The following is a 16,280-nucleotide window of genomic DNA, read 5'->3' as shown; positions in this document are numbered from 1 at the left end:
TGTGATGTCATGTCCGTTGCTCTCCACTTTCTCTGTGGAGGTTGGACCACTGTCTGACTTATAATGTTTTTAGAGTCCCCCCCCCTCCTTAACAAGGCCTGTAAGTGGCATCCCTTCCTTTCCAGGCAACAGAGGTGAGCTCTTTGTGATGTCATGTCCGTTGCTCTCCACTTTCTCTGTGGAGGTTGGCCCACTGTCTGACTTATAATGTTTTAGAGATTCCCCCCCCCCCCCATAACAAGGCCAGTAAGCGGCATCCCTTCCTCTCCAGGCAACAGTGGTGAGTTCTTTGTGATGTCATGTCCGTTGCTCTCCACTTTCTCTGTGGAGGTTGGACCACTGTCTGACTTATAATGTTTTTAGAGTCCCCCCCCCCTCCTTAACAAGGCCTGTAAGCGGCATCCCTTCCTCTCCAGGCAACAGAGGTGAGCTCTTTGTGATGTCATGTCCGTTGCTCTCCACTTTCTCTGTGGAGGTTGGCCCACTGTCTGACATATAATGTTTTAGAGATTCCCCCCCCCCCCATAACAAGGCCAGTAAGCGGCATCCCTTCCTCTCCAGGCAACAGTGGTGAGCTCTTTGTGATGTCATGTCCGTTGCTCTCCACTTTCTCTATGGAGGTAGGTCCACTGTCTGACTTATAATGTTTTTAGAGTCCGGGCCCTCCTTAACAAGGCCTGTAAGCGGCATCCCTTCCTCTCCAGGCAACACAGGTGAGCTCTTTGTGATGTCATGTCCGTTGCTCTCCACTTTCTCTGTGGAGGTTGGACCACTGTCTGACTTATAATGTTTTAGAGATTCTCCCCCCACCCCATAACAAGGCCAGTAAGCGGCATCCCTTCCTCTCCAGGCAACAGAGGTGAGTTCTTTGTGATGTCATGTCCGTTGCTCTCCACTTTCTCTGTGGAGGTTGGACAACTGTCTGACTTATAATGTTTTTAGAGTCCCCCCCCCTCCTTAACAAGGCCTGTAAGCGGCATCCCTTCCTCTCCAGGCAACAGAGGTGAGCCCTTTGTGATGTCATGTCCGTTGCTCTCCACTTTCTCTGTGGAGGTTGGCCCACTGTCTGACTTATAATGTTTGAGAGATTCCCCCCCCCCCCATAACAAGGCCAGTAAGCGGCATCCCTTCCTCTCCAGGCAACAGAGGTGAGTTCTTTGTGATGCTATGTCCGTTGCTCTCCACTTTCTCTATGGAGGTAGGTCCACTGTCTGACTTATAATGTTTTTAGAGTCCCCCCCCCCCATAACAAGGCCAGTAAGCGGCATGCCTTCCTCTCCTGGCAACAGAGGTGAGCTCTTTGTTTTTTTTTTTAATTCAGTTTTTATTGTTATTTGTTCTTATAAAAAGCATTTACAGAAAAGCAAAAAACAAAAACAGAAAAGCAAAAAACAGAAAAAGCGACCAGCTGATAAGTGTCATCAATACACGTATATCATACTTGATGTAGTCTGATATTATCTCAAGAGATATATAGTCAGTTCCCATTACATATTGGTCCTACTCTAACAGTTACTGCTGTCTTTCTTAAGAAAGTCCAAATAATCACTCCACTGTTCATCATATTCTTTCGGAGATCTCTTCTTAACCATGTTGGTGAGTCTTGCCATTATTGCTAAGTCCGCTAATTTATCAAGCCATGTAGAAATAGTTGGAGTCTCAGTCGCCTTCCAGTGCTTCGCCCACACCAACCGTGCCGCCGTAGTTGCATGGAAGAAGAAGATTCTAGAAGAAGTAGGTAAAGCACTTGGGTGGAAGCTTAGCAGCATAGATTCAGGCTTCATTGGGTATCGCATTTTAAATATTTCCTGTAACACCATATGTATTTTAACCCAATACTTTTTTGCTTTTTCACAATTCCACCACATGTGATAAAAAGAACCTACTGCTTTATGACATTTCCAACATTTATTATCAAACCTATCTGAGATTTTTGCAAGGTGGTGAGCTCTTTGTGATGTCATGTCCGTTGCTCTCCACTTTCTCTGTGGAGGTTGGCCCACTGTCTGACTTATAATGTTTTTAGAGTCCCCCCCCCCCCATAACAAGGCCAGTAAGCGGCATCCCTTCCTCTCCAGGCAACAGAGGTGAGTTCTTTGTGATGTCATGTCCGTTGCTCTCCACTTTCTCTATGGAGGTAGGTCCACTGTCTGACTTATAATGTTTTTAGAGTCCGGGCCCTCCTTAACAAGGCCTGTAAGCGGCATCCCTTCCTCTCCAGGCAACAGAGGTGAGCTCTTTGTGATGTCATGTCCGTTGCTCTCCACTTTCTCTGTGGAGGTAGGCCCACTGTCTGACTTATAATGTTTTTAGAGTCCGGGCCCTCCTTAACAAGGCCTGTAAGCGGCATCCCTTCCTCTCCAGGCAACAGAGGTGAGTTCTTTGTGATGTCATGTCCGTTGCTCTCCACTTTCTCTGTGGAGGTTGGACCACTGTCTGACTTATAATGTTTTAGAGATTTCCCCCCCCCCCCCATAACAAGGCCAGTAAGCGGCATCCCTTCCTCTCCAGGCAACAGAGGTGAGCTCTTTGTGATGTCATGTCCGTTGCTCTCCACTTTCTCTATGGAGGTAGGTCCACTGTCTGACTTATAATGTTTTAGAGATTCCCCCCCCCCCATAACAAGGCCAGTAAGCGGCATCCCTTCCTCTCCAGGCAACAGAGGTGAGCTCTTTGTGATGTCATGTCCGTTGCTCTCCACTTTCTCTATGGAGGTAGGTCCACTGTCTGACTTATAATGATTTAGAGATTCTCCCCCCACCCCATAACAAGGCCAGTAAGCGGCATCCCTTCCTCTCCAGGCAACAGAGGTGAGTTCTTTGTGATGTCATGTCCGTTGCTCTCCACTTTCTCTGTGGAGGTTGGACCACTGTCTGACTTATAATGTTTTTAAAGTCCGGGCCCTCCTTAACAAGGCCAGTAAGCGGCATCCCTTCCTCTCCAGGCAACACAGGTGAGCTCTTTGTGATGTCATGTCCGTTGCTCTCCACTTTCTCTGTGGAGGTTGGACCACTGTCTGACTTATAATGTTTTTAGAGTCCCCCCCCCCCCATAACAAGGCCAGTAAGCGGCATCCCTTCCTCTCCAGGCAACAGAGGTGAGTTCTTTGTGATGTCATGTCCGTTGCTCTCCACTTTCTCTGTGGAGGTTGGACCACTGTCTGACTTATAATGTTTTTAGAGTCCCCCCCCCCCTCCTTAACAAGGCCTGTAAGCGGCATCCCTTCCTCTCCAGGCAACAGAGGTGAGCTCTTTGTGATGTCATGTCCGTTGCTCTCCACTTTCTCTGTGGAGGTTGGCCCACTGTCTGACATATAATGTTTTAGAGATTCCCCCCGGCAGTAAGCGGCATCCCTTCCTCTCCAGGCAACAGAGGTGAGCTCTTTGTGATGTCATGTCCGTTGCTCTCCACTTTCTCTATGGAGGTAGGTCCACTGTCTGACTTATAATGTTTTTAGAGTCCGGGCCCTCCTTAACAAGGCCTGTAAGCGGCATCCCTTCCTCTCCAGGCAACACAGGTGAGCTCTTTGTGATGTCATGTCCGTTGCTCTCCACTTTCTCTGTGGAGGTTGGACCACTGTCTGACTTATAATGTTTTAGAGATTCTCCCCCCACCCCATAACAAGGCCAGTAAGCGGCATCCCTTCCTCTCCAGGCAACAGAGGTGAGTTCTTTGTGATTTCATGTCCGTTGCTCTCCACTTTCTCTGTGGAGGTAGGTCCACTGTCTGACTTATAATGTTTTTAGAGTCCCCCCCCCCCATAACAAGGCCAGTAAGCGGCATGCCTTCCTCTCCTGGCAACAGAGGTGAGCTCTTTGTTTTTTTTTTTAATTCAGTTTTTATTGTTATTTGTTCTTATAAAAAGCATTTACAGAAAAGCAAAAAACAAAAACAGAAAAGCAAAAAACAGAAAAAGCGACCAGCTGATAAGTGTCATCAATACACGTATATCATACTTGATGTAGTCTGATATTATCTCAAGAGATATATAGTCAGTTCCCATTACATATTGGTCCTACTCTAACAGTTACTGCTGTCTTTCTTAAGAAAGTCCAAATAATCACTCCACTGTTCATCATATTCTTTCGGAGATCTCTTCTTAACCATGTTGGTGAGTCTTGCCATTTTTGCTAAGTCCGCTAATTTATCAAGCCATGTAGAAATAGTTGGAGTCTCAGTCGCCTTCCAGTGCTTCGCCCACACCAACCGTGCCGCCGTAGTTGCATGGAAGAAGAAGATTCTAGAAGAAGTAGGTAAAGCACTTGGGTGGAAGCTTAGCAGCATAGATTCAGGCTTCATTGGGTATCGCATTTTAAATATTTCCTGTAACACCATATGTATTTTAACCCAATACTTTTTTGCTTTTTCACAATTCCACCACATGTGATAAAAAGAACCTACTGCTTTATGACATTTCCAACATTTATTATCAAACCTATCTGAGATTTTTGCAAGGTGGTGAGCTCTTTGTGATGTCATGTCCGTTGCTCTCCACTTTCTCTGTGGAGGTTGGCCCACTGTCTGACTTATAATGTTTTTAGAGTCCCCCCCCCCCCATAACAAGGCCAGTAAGCGGCATCCCTTCCTCTCCAGGCAACAGAGGTGAGTTCTTTGTGATGTCATGTCCGTTGCTCTCCACTTTCTCTATGGAGGTAGGTCCACTGTCTGACTTATAATGTTTTTAGAGTCCGGGCCCTCCTTAACAAGGCCTGTAAGCGGCATCCCTTCCTCTCCAGGCAACAGAGGTGAGCTCTTTGTGATGTCATGTCCGTTGCTCTCCACTTTCTCTGTGGAGGTAGGCCCACTGTCTGACTTATAATGTTTTTAGAGTCCGGGCCCTCCTTAACAAGGCCTGTAAGCGGCATCCCTTCCTCTCCAGGCAACAGAGGTGAGTTCTTTGTGATGTCATGTCCGTTGCTCTCCACTTTCTCTGTGGAGGTTGGACCACTGTCTGACTTATAATGTTTTAGAGATTCCCCCCCCCCCCATAACAAGGCCAGTAAGCGGCATCCCTTCCTCTCCAGGCAACAGAGGTGAGCTCTTTGTGATGTCATGTCCGTTGCTCTCCACTTTCTCTATGGAGGTAGGTCCACTGTCTGACTTATAATGTTTTAGAGATTCCCCCCCCCCATAACAAGGCCAGTAAGCGGCATCCCTTCCTCTCCAGGCAACAGAGGTGAGCTCTTTGTGATGTCATGTCCGTTGCTCTCCACTTTCTCTATGGAGGTAGGTCCACTGTCTGACTTATAATGATTTAGAGATTCTCCCCCCACCCCATAACAAGGCCAGTAAGCGGCATCCCTTCCTCTCCAGGCAACAGAGGTGAGTTCTTTGTGATGTCATGTCCGTTGCTCTCCACTTTCTCTGTGGAGGTTGGACCACTGTCTGACTTATAATGTTTTTAAAGTCCGGGCCCTCCTTAACAAGGCCTGTAAGCGGCATCCCTTCCTCTCCAGGCAACAGAGGTGAGTTCTTTGTGATGTCATGTCCGTTGCTCTCCACTTTCTCTGTGGAGGTTGGACCACTGTATGACTTATAATGTTTTAGAGATTCCCCCCCCCCCCATAACAAGGCCAGTAAGCGGCATCCCTTCCTCTCCAGGCAACAGAGGTGAGTTCTTTGTGATGTCATGTCCGTTGCTCTCCACTTTCTCTATGGAGGTAGGTCCAGTGTCTGACTTATAATGTTTTTAGAGACCCCCCCCCCCCCCATAACAAGGCCAGTAAGCGGCATCCCTTCCTCTCCAGGCAACAGAGGTGAGCTCTTTGTGATGTCATGTCCGTTGCTCTCCACTTTCTCTATGGAGGTAGGTCCACTGTCTGACTTATAATGTTTTAGAGATTCCCCCCCCCCCCCCATAACAAGGCCAGTAAGCGGCATCCCTTCCTCTCCAGGCAACACAGGTGAGCTCTTTGTGATGTCATGTCCGTTGCTCTCCACTTTCTCTGTGGAGGTTGGACCACTGTCTGACTTATAATGTTTTTAGAGTCCCCCCCCCTCCTTAACAAGGCCTGTAAGTGGCATCCCTTCCTTTCCAGGCAACAGAGGTGAGCTCTTTGTGATGTCATGTCCGTTGCTCTCCACTTTCTCTGTGGAGGTTGGCCCACTGTCTGACTTATAATGTTTTAGAGATTCCCCCCCCCCCATAACAAGGCCAGTAAGCGGCATCCCTTCCTCTCCAGGCAACAGAGGTGAGTTCTTTGTGATGTCATGTCCGTTGCTCTCCACTTTCTCTGTGGAGGTTGGACCACTGTCTGACTTATAATGTTTTTAGAGTCCCCCCCCCCTCCTTAACAAGGCCTGTAAGCGGCATCCCTTCCTCTCCAGGCAACAGAGGTGAGCTCTTTGTGATGTCATGTCCGTTGCTCTCCACTTTCTCTGTGGAGGTTGGCCCACTGTCTGACATATAATGTTTTAGAGATTCCCCCCCCCCCCATAACAAGGCCAGTAAGCGGCATCCCTACCTCTCCAGGCAACAGAGGTGAGCTCTTTGTGATGTCATGTCCGTTGCTCTCCACTTTCTCTATGGAGGTAGGTCCACTGTCTGACTTATAATGTTTTTAGAGTCCGGGCCCTCCTTAACAAGGCCTGTAAGCGGCATCCCTTCCTCTCCAGGCAACAGAGGTGAGCTCTTTGTGATGTCATGTCCGTTGCTCTCCACTTTCTCTGTGGAGGTAGGCCCACTGTCTGACTTATAATGTTTTTAGAGTCCGGGCCCTCCTTAACAAGGCCTGTAAGCGGCATCCCTTCCTCTCCAGGCAACAGAGGTGAGTTCTTTGTGATGTCATGTCCGTTGCTCTCCACTTTCTCTGTGGAGGTTGGACCACTGTCTGACTTATAATGTTTTAGAGATTTCCCCCCCCCCCCCATAACAAGGCCAGTAAGCGGCATCCCTTCCTCTCCAGGCAACAGAGGTGAGCTCTTTGTGATGTCATGTCCGTTGCTCTCCACTTTCTCTATGGAGGTAGGTCCACTGTCTGACTTATAATGTTTTAGAGATTCCCCCCCCCCCATAACAAGGCCAGTAAGCGGCATCCCTTCCTCTCCAGGCAACAGAGGTGAGCTCTTTGTGATGTCATGTCCGTTGCTCTCCACTTTCTCTATGGAGGTAGGTCCACTGTCTGACTTATAATGATTTAGAGATTCTCCCCCCACCCCATAACAAGGCCAGTAAGCGGCATCCCTTCCTCTCCAGGCAACAGAGGTGAGTTCTTTGTGATGTCATGTCCGTTGCTCTCCACTTTCTCTGTGGAGGTTGGACCACTGTCTGACTTATAATGTTTTTAAAGTCCGGGCCCTCCTTAACAAGGCCTGTAAGCGGCATCCCTTCCTCTCCAGGCAACAGAGGTGAGTTCTTTGTGATGTCATGTCCGTTGCTCTCCACTTTCTCTGTGGAGGTTGGACCACTGTATGACTTATAATGTTTTAGAGATTCCCCCCCCCCCCCATAACAAGGCCAGTAAGCGGCATCCCTTCCTCTCCAGGCAACACAGGTGAGCTCTTTGTGATGTCATATCCGTTGCTCTCCACTTTCTCTGTGGAGGTTGGACCACTGTCTGACTTATAATGTTTTTAGAGTCCCCCCCCCTCCTTAACAAGGCCTGTAAGTGGCATCCCTTCCTTTCCAGGCAACAGAGGTGAGCTCTTTGTGATGTCATGTCCGTTGCTCTCCACTTTCTCTGTGGAGGTTGGCCCACTGTCTGACTTATAATGTTTTAGAGATTCCCCCCCCCCCCCCATAACAAGGCCAGTAAGCGGCATCCCTTCCTCTCCAGGCAACAGAGGTGAGTTCTTTGTGATGTCATGTCCGTTGCTCTCCACTTTCTCTGTGGAGGTTGGACCACTGTCTGACTTATAATGTTTTTAGAGTCCCCCCCCCCCTCCTTAACAAGGCCTGTAAGCGGCATCCCTTCCTCTCCAGGCAACAGAGGTGAGCTCTTTGTGATGTCATGTCCGTTGCTCTCCACTTTCTCTGTGGAAGTTGGCCCACTGTCTGACATATAATGTTTTAGAGATTCCCCCCCCCCATAACAAGGCCAGTAAGCGGCATCCCTTCCTCTCCAGGCAACAGAGGTGAGCTCTTTGTGATGTCATGTCCGTTGCTCTCCACTTTCTCTATGGAGGTAGGTCCACTGTCTGACTTATAATGTTTTTAGAGTCCGGGCCCTCCTTAACAAGGCCTGTAAGCGGCATCCCTTCCTCTCCAGGCAACACAGGTGAGCTCTTTGTGATGTCATGTCCGTTGCTCTCCACTTTCTCTGTGGAGGTTGGACCACTGTCTGACTTATAATGTTTTAGAGATTCTCCCCCCACCCCATAACAAGGCCAGTAAGCGGCATCCCTTCCTCTCCAGGCAACAGAGGTGAGTTCTTTGTGATTTCATGTCCGTTGCTCTCCACTTTCTCTGTGGAGGTAGGTCCACTGTCTGACTTATAATGTTTTTAGAGTCCCCCCCCCCCCCCCATAACAAGGCCAGTAAGCGGCATGCCTTCCTCTCCTGGCAACAGAGGTGATCTCTTTGTTTTTTTTTTTAATTCAGTTTTTATTGTTATTTGTTCTTATAAAAAGCATTTACAGAAAAGCAAAAAACAAAAACAGAAAAGCAAAAAACAGAAAAAGCGACCAGCTGATAAGTGTCATCAATACACGTATATCATACTTGATGTAGTCTGATATTATCTCAAGAGATATATAGTCAGTTCCCATTACATATTGGTCCTACTCTAACAGTTACTGCTGTCTTTCTTAAGAAAGTCCAAATAATCACTCCACTGTTCATCATATTCTTTCGGAGATCTCTTCTTAACCATGTTGGTGAGTCTTGCCATTTTTGCTAAGTCCGCTAATTTATCAAGCCATGTAGAAATAGTTGGAGTCTCAGTCGCCTTCCAGTGCTTCGCCCACACCAACCGTGCCGCCGTAGTTGCATGGAAGAAGAAGATTCTAGAAGAAGTAGGTAAAGCACTTGGGTGGAAGCTTAGCAGCATAGATTCAGGCTACATTGGGTATCGCATTTTAAATATTTCCTGTAACACCATATGTATTTTAACCCAATACTTTTTTGCTTTTTCACAATTCCACCACATGTGATATAAAGAACCTACTGCTTTATGACATTTCCAACATTTATTATCAAACCTATCTGAGATTTTTGCAAGGTGGTGAGCTCTTTGTGATGTCATGTCCGTTGCTCTCCACTTTCTCTGTGGAGGTTGGCCCACTGTCTGACTTATAATGTTTTTAGAGTCCCCCCCCCCCATAACAAGGCCAGTAAGCGGCATCCCTTCCTCTCCAGGCAACAGAGGTGAGTTCTTTGTGATGTCATGTCCGTTGCTCTCCACTTTCTCTATGGAGGTAGGTCCACTGTCTGACTTATAATGTTTTTAGAGTCCGGGCCCTCCTTAACAAGGCCTGTAAGCGGCATCCCTTCCTCTCCAGGCAACAGAGGTGAGCTCTTTGTGATGTCATGTCCGTTGCTCTCCACTTTCTCTGTGGAGGTAGGCCCACTGTCTGACTTATAATGTTTTTAGAGTCCGGGCCCTCCTTAACAAGGCCTGTAAGCGGCATCCCTTCCTCTCCAGGCAACAGAGGTGAGTTCTTTGTGATGTCATGTCCGTTGCTCTCCACTTTCTCTGTGGAGGTTGGACCACTGTCTGACTTATAATGTTTTAGAGATTCCCCCCCCCCCCATAACAAGGCCAGTAAGCGGCATCCCTTCCTCTCCAGGCAACAGAGGTGAGCTCTTTGTGATGTCATGTCCGTTGCTCTCCACGTTCTCTATGGAGGTAGGTCCACTGTCTGACTTATAATGTTTTAGAGATTCCCCCCCCCCATAACAAGGCCAGTAAGCGGCATCCCTTCCTCTCCAGGCAACAGAGGTGAGCTCTTTGTGATGTCATGTCCGTTGCTCTCCACTTTCTCTATGGAGGTAGGTCCACTGTCTGACTTATAATGATTTAGAGATTCTCCCCCCACCCCATAACAAGGCCAGTAAGCGGCATCCCTTCCTCTCCAGGCAACAGAGGTGAGTTCTTTGTGATGTCATGTCCGTTGCTCTCCACTTTCTCTGTGGAGGTTGGACCACTGTCTGACTTATAATGTTTTTAAAGTCCGGGCCCTCCTTAACAAGGCCTGTAAGCGGCATCCCTTCCTCTCCAGGCAACAGAGGTGAGTTCTTTGTGATGTCATGTCCGTTGCTCTCCACTTTCTCTGTGGAGGTTGGACCACTGTATGACTTATAATGTTTTAGAGATTCCCCCCCCCCCCATAACAAGGCCAGTAAGCGGCATCCCTTCCTCTCCAGGCAACAGAGGTGAGTTCTTTGTGATGTCATGTCCGTTGCTCTCCACTTTCTCTATGGAGGTAGGTCCAGTGTCTGACTTATAATGTTTTTAGAGACCCCCCCCCCCCATAACAAGGCCAGTAAGCGGCATCCCTTCCTCTCCAGGCAACAGAGGTGAGCTCTTTGTGATGTCATGTCCGTTGCTCTCCACTTTCTCTATGGAGGTAGGTCCACTGTCTGACTTATAATGTTTTAGAGATTCCCCCCCCCCCATAACAAGGCCAGTAAGCGGCATCCCTTCCTCTCCAGGCAACACAGGTGAGCTCTTTGTGATGTCATGTCCGTTGCTCTCCACTTTCTCTGTGGAGGTTGGACCACTGTCTGACTTATAATGTTTTTAGAGTCCCCCCCCCTCCTTAACAAGGCCTGTAAGTGGCATCCCTTCCTTTCCAGGCAACAGAGGTGAGCTCTTTGTGATGTCATGTCCGTTGCTCTCCACTTTCTCTGTGGAGGTTGGCCCACTGTCTGACTTATAATGTTTTAGAGATTCCCCCCCCCCCATAACAAGGCCAGTAAGCGGCATCCCTTCCTCTCCAGGCAACAGAGGTGAGTTCTTTGTGATGTCATGTCCGTTGCTCTCAACTTTCTCTGTGGAGGTTGGACCACTGTCTGACTTATAATGTTTTTAGAGTCCCCCCCCCCCTCCTTAACAAGGCCTGTAAGCGGCATCCCTTCCTCTCCAGGCAACAGAGGTGAGCTCTTTGTGATGTCATGTCCGTTGCTCTCCACTTTCTCTGTGGAGGTTGGCCCACTGTCTGACATATAATGTTTTAGAGATTCCCCCCCCCCCATAACAAGGCCAGTAAGCGGCATCCCTTCCTCTCCAGGCAACAGAGGTGAGCTCTTTGTGATGTCATGTCCGTTGCTCTCCACTTTCTCTATGGAGGTAGGTCCACTGTCTGACTTATAATGTTTTTAGAGTCCGGGCCCTCCTTAACAAGGCCTGTAAGCGGCATCCCTTCCTCTCCAGGCAACACAGGTGAGCTCTTTGTGATGTCATGTCCGTTGCTCTCCACTTTCTCTGTGGAGGTTGGACCACTGTCTGACTTATAATGTTTTAGAGATTCTCCCCCCACCCCATAACAAGGCCAGTAAGCGGCATCCCTTCCTCTCCAGGCAACAGAGGTGAGTTCTTTGTGATGTCATGTCCGTTGCTCTCCACTTTCTCTGTGGAGGTTGGACCACTGTCTGACTTATAATGTTTTTAGAGTCCCCCCCCCTCCTTAACAAGGCCTGTAAGCGGCATCCCTTCCTCTCCAGGCAACAGAGGTGAGCCCTTTGTGATGTCATGTCCGTTGCTCTCCACTTTCTCTGTGGAGGTTGGCCCACTGTCTGACTTATAATGTTTGAGAGATTCCCCCCCCCCCCCATAACAAGGCCAGTAAGCGGCATCCCTTCCTCTCCAGGCAACAGAGGTGAGTTCTTTGTGATGCTATGTCCGTTGCTCTCCACTTTCTCTATGGAGGTAGGTCCACTGTCTGACTTATAATGTTTTTAGAGTCCCCCCCCCCCCATAACAAGGCCAGTAAGCGGCATGCCTTCCTCTCCTGGCAACAGAGGTGAACTCTTTGTTTTTTTTTTTAATTCAGTTTTTATTGTTATTTGTTCTTATAAAAAGCATTTACAGAAAAGCAAAAAACAAAAACAGAAAAGCAAAAAACAGAAAAAGCGACCATCTGATAAGTGTCATCAATACACGTATATCATACTTGATGTAGTCTGATATTATCTCAAGAGATATATAGTCAGTTCCCATTACATATTGGTCCTACTCTAACAGTTACTGCTGTCTTTCTTAAGAAAGTCCAAATAATCACTCCACTGTTCATCATATTCTTTCGGAGATCTCTTCTTAACCATGTTGGTGAGTCTTGCCATTTTTGCTAAGTCCGCTAATTTATCAAGCCATGTAGAAATAGTTGGAGTCTCAGTCGCCTTCCAGTGCTTCGCCCACACCAACCGTGCTGCCGTAGTTGCATGGAAGAAGAAGATTCTAGAAGAAGTAGGTAAAGCACTTGGGTGGAAGCTTAGCAGCATAGATTCAGGCTTCATTGGGTATCGCATTTTAAATATTTCCTGTAACACCATATGTATTTTAACCCAATACTTTTTTGCTTTTTCACAATTCCACCACATGTGATAAAAAGAACCTACTGCTTTATGACATTTCCAACATTTATTATCAAACCTATCTGAGATTTTTGCAAGGTGGTGAGCTCTTTGTGATGTCATGTCCGTTGCTCTCCACTTTCTCTGTGGAGGTTGGCCCACTGTCTGACTTATAATGTTTTTAGAGTCCCCCCCCCCCATAACAAGGCCAGTAAGCGGCATCCCTTCCTCTCCAGGCAACAGAGGTGAGTTCTTTGTGATGTCATGTCCGTTGCTCTCCACTTTCTCTATGGAGGTAGGTCCACTGTCTGACTTATAATGTTTTTAGAGTCCGGGCCCTCCTTAACAAGGCCTGTAAGCGGCATCCCTTCCTCTCCAGGCAACAGAGGTGAGCTCTTTGTGATGTCATGTCCGTTGCTCTCCACTTTCTCTGTGGAGGTAGGCCCACTGTCTGACTTATAATGTTTTTAGAGTCCGGGCCCTCCTTAACAAGGCCTGTAAGCGGCATCCCTTCCTCTCCAGGCAACAGAGGTGAGTTCTTTGTGATGTCATGTCCGTTGCTCTCCACTTTCTCTGTGGAGGTTGGACCACTGTCTGACTTATAATGTTTTAGAGATTCCCCCCCCCCCCATAACAAGGCCAGTAAGCGGCATCCCTTCCTCTCCAGGCAACAGAGGTGAGCTCTTTGTGATGTCATGTCCGTTGCTCTCCACTTTCTCTATGGAGGTAGGTCCACTGTCTGACTTATAATGTTTTAGAGATTCCCCCCCCCCATAACAAGGCCAGTAAGCGGCATCCCTTCCTCTCCAGGCAACAGAGGTGAGCTCTTTGTGATGTCATGTCCGTTGCTCTCCACTTTCTCTATGGAGGTAGGTCCACTGTCTGACTTATAATGATTTAGAGATTCTCCCCCCACCCCATAACAAGGCCAGTAAGCGGCATCCCTTCCTCTCCAGGCAACAGAGGTGAGCTCTTTCTGATGTCATGTCCGTTGCTCTCCACTTTCTCTATGGAGGTAGGTCCACTGTCTGACTTATAATGTTTTAGAGATTCTCCCCACACCCCATAACAAGGCCAGTAAGCGGCATCCCTTCCTCTCCAGGCAACAGAGGTGAGTTCTTTGTGATGTCATGTCCGTTGCTCTCCACTTTCTCTGTGGAGGTTGGACCACTGTCTGACTTATAATGTTTTTAGAGTCCCCCCCCCTCCTTAACAAGGCCTGTAAGCGGCATCCCTTCCTCTCCAGGCAACAGAGGTGAGTTCTTTGTGATGCCATGTCCGTTGCTCTCCACTTTCTCTATGGAGTTAGGTCCACTGTCTGACTTATAATGTTTTTAGAGTCCCCCCCCCCCCATAACAAGGCCAGTAAGCGGCATGCCTTCCTCTCCTGGCAACAGAGGTGAGCTCTTTGTGATGTCATGTCAGTTGCTCTCCACTTTCTCTGTGGAGGTTGGCCCACTGTCTGACTTATAATGTTTTTAGAGTCCCCCCCCCCCATAACAAGGCCAGTAAGCGGCATCCCTTCCTCTCCAGGCAACAGAGGTGAGTTCTTTGTCATGTCATGTCCGTTGCTCTCCACTTTCTCTATGGAGGTAGGTCCACTGTCTGACTTATAATGTTTTTAGACTCCGGGCCCTCCTTAACAAGGCCTGTAAGCGGCATCCCTTCCTCTCCAGGCAACAGAGGAGAGCTCTTTGTGATGTCATGTCCGTTGCTCTCCACTTTCTCTGTGGAGGTAGGCCCACTGTCTGACTTATAATGTTTTTAAAGTCCGGGCCCTCCTTAACAAGGGCTGTAAGCGGCATCCCTTCCTCTCCAGGCAACAGAGGTGAGTTCTTTGTGATGTCATGTCCGTTGCTCTCCACTTTCTCTGTGGAGGTTGGACCACTGTCTGACTTATAATGTTTTTAGATTCCCCCCCCCCCCATAACAAGGCCAGTAAGCGGCATCCCTTCCTCTCCAGGCAACAGAGGTGAGCTCTTTGTGATGTCATGTCCGTTGCTCTCCACTTTCTCTATGGAGGTAGGTCCACTGTCTGACTTATAATGTTTTTAGAGTCCGGGCCCTCCTTAACAAGGCCTGTAAGCGGCATCCCTTCCTCTCCAGGCAACAGAGGTGAGCTCTTTGTGATGTCATGTCCGTTGCTCTCCACTTTCTCTGTGGAGGTAGGCCCACTGTCTGACTTATAATGTTTTTAAAGTCCGGGCCCTCCTTAACAAGGCCTGTAAGCGGCATCCCTTCCTCTCCAGGCAACAGAGGTGAGTTCTTTGTGATGTCATGTCCGTTGCTCTCCACTTTCTCTGTGGAGGTTGGACCACTGTCTGACTTATCATGTTTTAGAGATTCCCCCCCCCCCCATAACAAGGCCAGTAAGCGGCATCCCTTCCTCTCCAGGCAACAGAGGTGAGTTCTTTGTGATGTCATGTCCGTTGCTCTCCACTTTCTCTATGGAGGTAGGTCCAGTGTCTGACTTATAATGTTTTTAGAGACCCCCCCCCCATAACAAGGCCAGTAAGCGGCATCCCTTCCTCTCCAGGCAACAGAGGTGAGCTCTTTGTGATGTCATGTCCGTTGCTCTCCACTTTCTCTATGGAGGTAGGTCCACTGTCTGACTTATAATGTTTTAGAGATTCCCCCCCCCCCCATAACAAGGCCAGTAAGCGGCATCCCTTCCTCTCCAGGCAACAGAGGTGAGCTCTTTGTGATGTCATGTCCGTTGCTCTCCACTTTCTCTATGGAGGTAGGTCCACTGTCTGACTTATAATGTTTTAGAGATTCTCCCCCCACCCCATAACAAGGCCAGTAAGCAGCATCCCTTCCTCTCCAGGCAACAGAGGTGAGTTCTTTGTGATGTCATGTCCGTTGCTCTCCACTTTCTCTGTGGAGGTTGGACCACTGTCTGACTTATAATGTTTTTAGAATCCCCCCCCCCATAACAAGGCCAGTAAGCGGCATGCCTTCCTCTCCTGGCAACAGAGGTGAGCTCTTTGTGATGTCATGTCAGTTGCTCTCCACTTTCTCTGTGGAGGTTGGCCCACTGTCTGACTTATAATGTTTTTAGAGTCCCCCCCCCCCCATAACAAGGCCAGTAAGCGGCATCCCTTCCTCTCCAGGCAACAGAGGTGAGTTCTTTGTCATGTCATGTCCGTTGCTCTCCACTTTCTCTATGGAGGTAGGTCCACTGTCTGACTTATAATGTTTTTAGAGTCCGGGCCCTCCTTAACAAGGCCTGTAAGCGGCATCCCTTCCTCTCCAGGCAACAGAGGTGAGCTCTTTGTGATGTCATGTCCGTTGCTCTCCACTTTCTCTATGGAGGTAGGTCCACTGTCTGACTTATAATGTTTTTAGAGTCCGGGCCCTCCTTAACAAGGCCTGTAAGCGGCATCCCTTCCTCTCCAGGCAACAGAGGTGAGCTCTTTGTGATGTCATGTCCGTTGCTCTCCACTTTCTCTGTGGAGGTAGGCCCACTGTCTGACTTATAATGTTTTTAAAGTCCGGGCCCTCCTTAACAAGGCCTGTAAGCGGCATCCCTTCCTCTCCAGGCAACAGAGGTGAGTTCTTTGTGATGTCATGTCCGTTGCTCTCCACTTTCTCTGTGGAGGTTGGACCACTGTCTGACTTATCATGTTTTAGAGATTCCCCCCCCCCCATAACAAGGCCAGTAAGCGGCATCCCTTCCTCTCCAGGCAACAGAGGTGAGTTCTTTGTGATGTCATGTCCGTTGCTCTCCACTTTCTCTATGGAGGTAGGTCCAGTGTCTGACTTATAATGTTTTTAGAGACCCCCCCCCCATAACAAGGCCAGTAAGCGGCATCCCTTCCTCTCCAGG

The sequence above is a fragment of the Paroedura picta genome, chromosome 7, assembly GCF_049243985.1.
Source record: "Paroedura picta isolate Pp20150507F chromosome 7, Ppicta_v3.0, whole genome shotgun sequence".
NCBI lineage: Eukaryota > Metazoa > Chordata > Lepidosauria > Squamata > Gekkonidae > Paroedura > Paroedura picta.
This window is presented reverse-complemented; position numbering follows the sequence as displayed.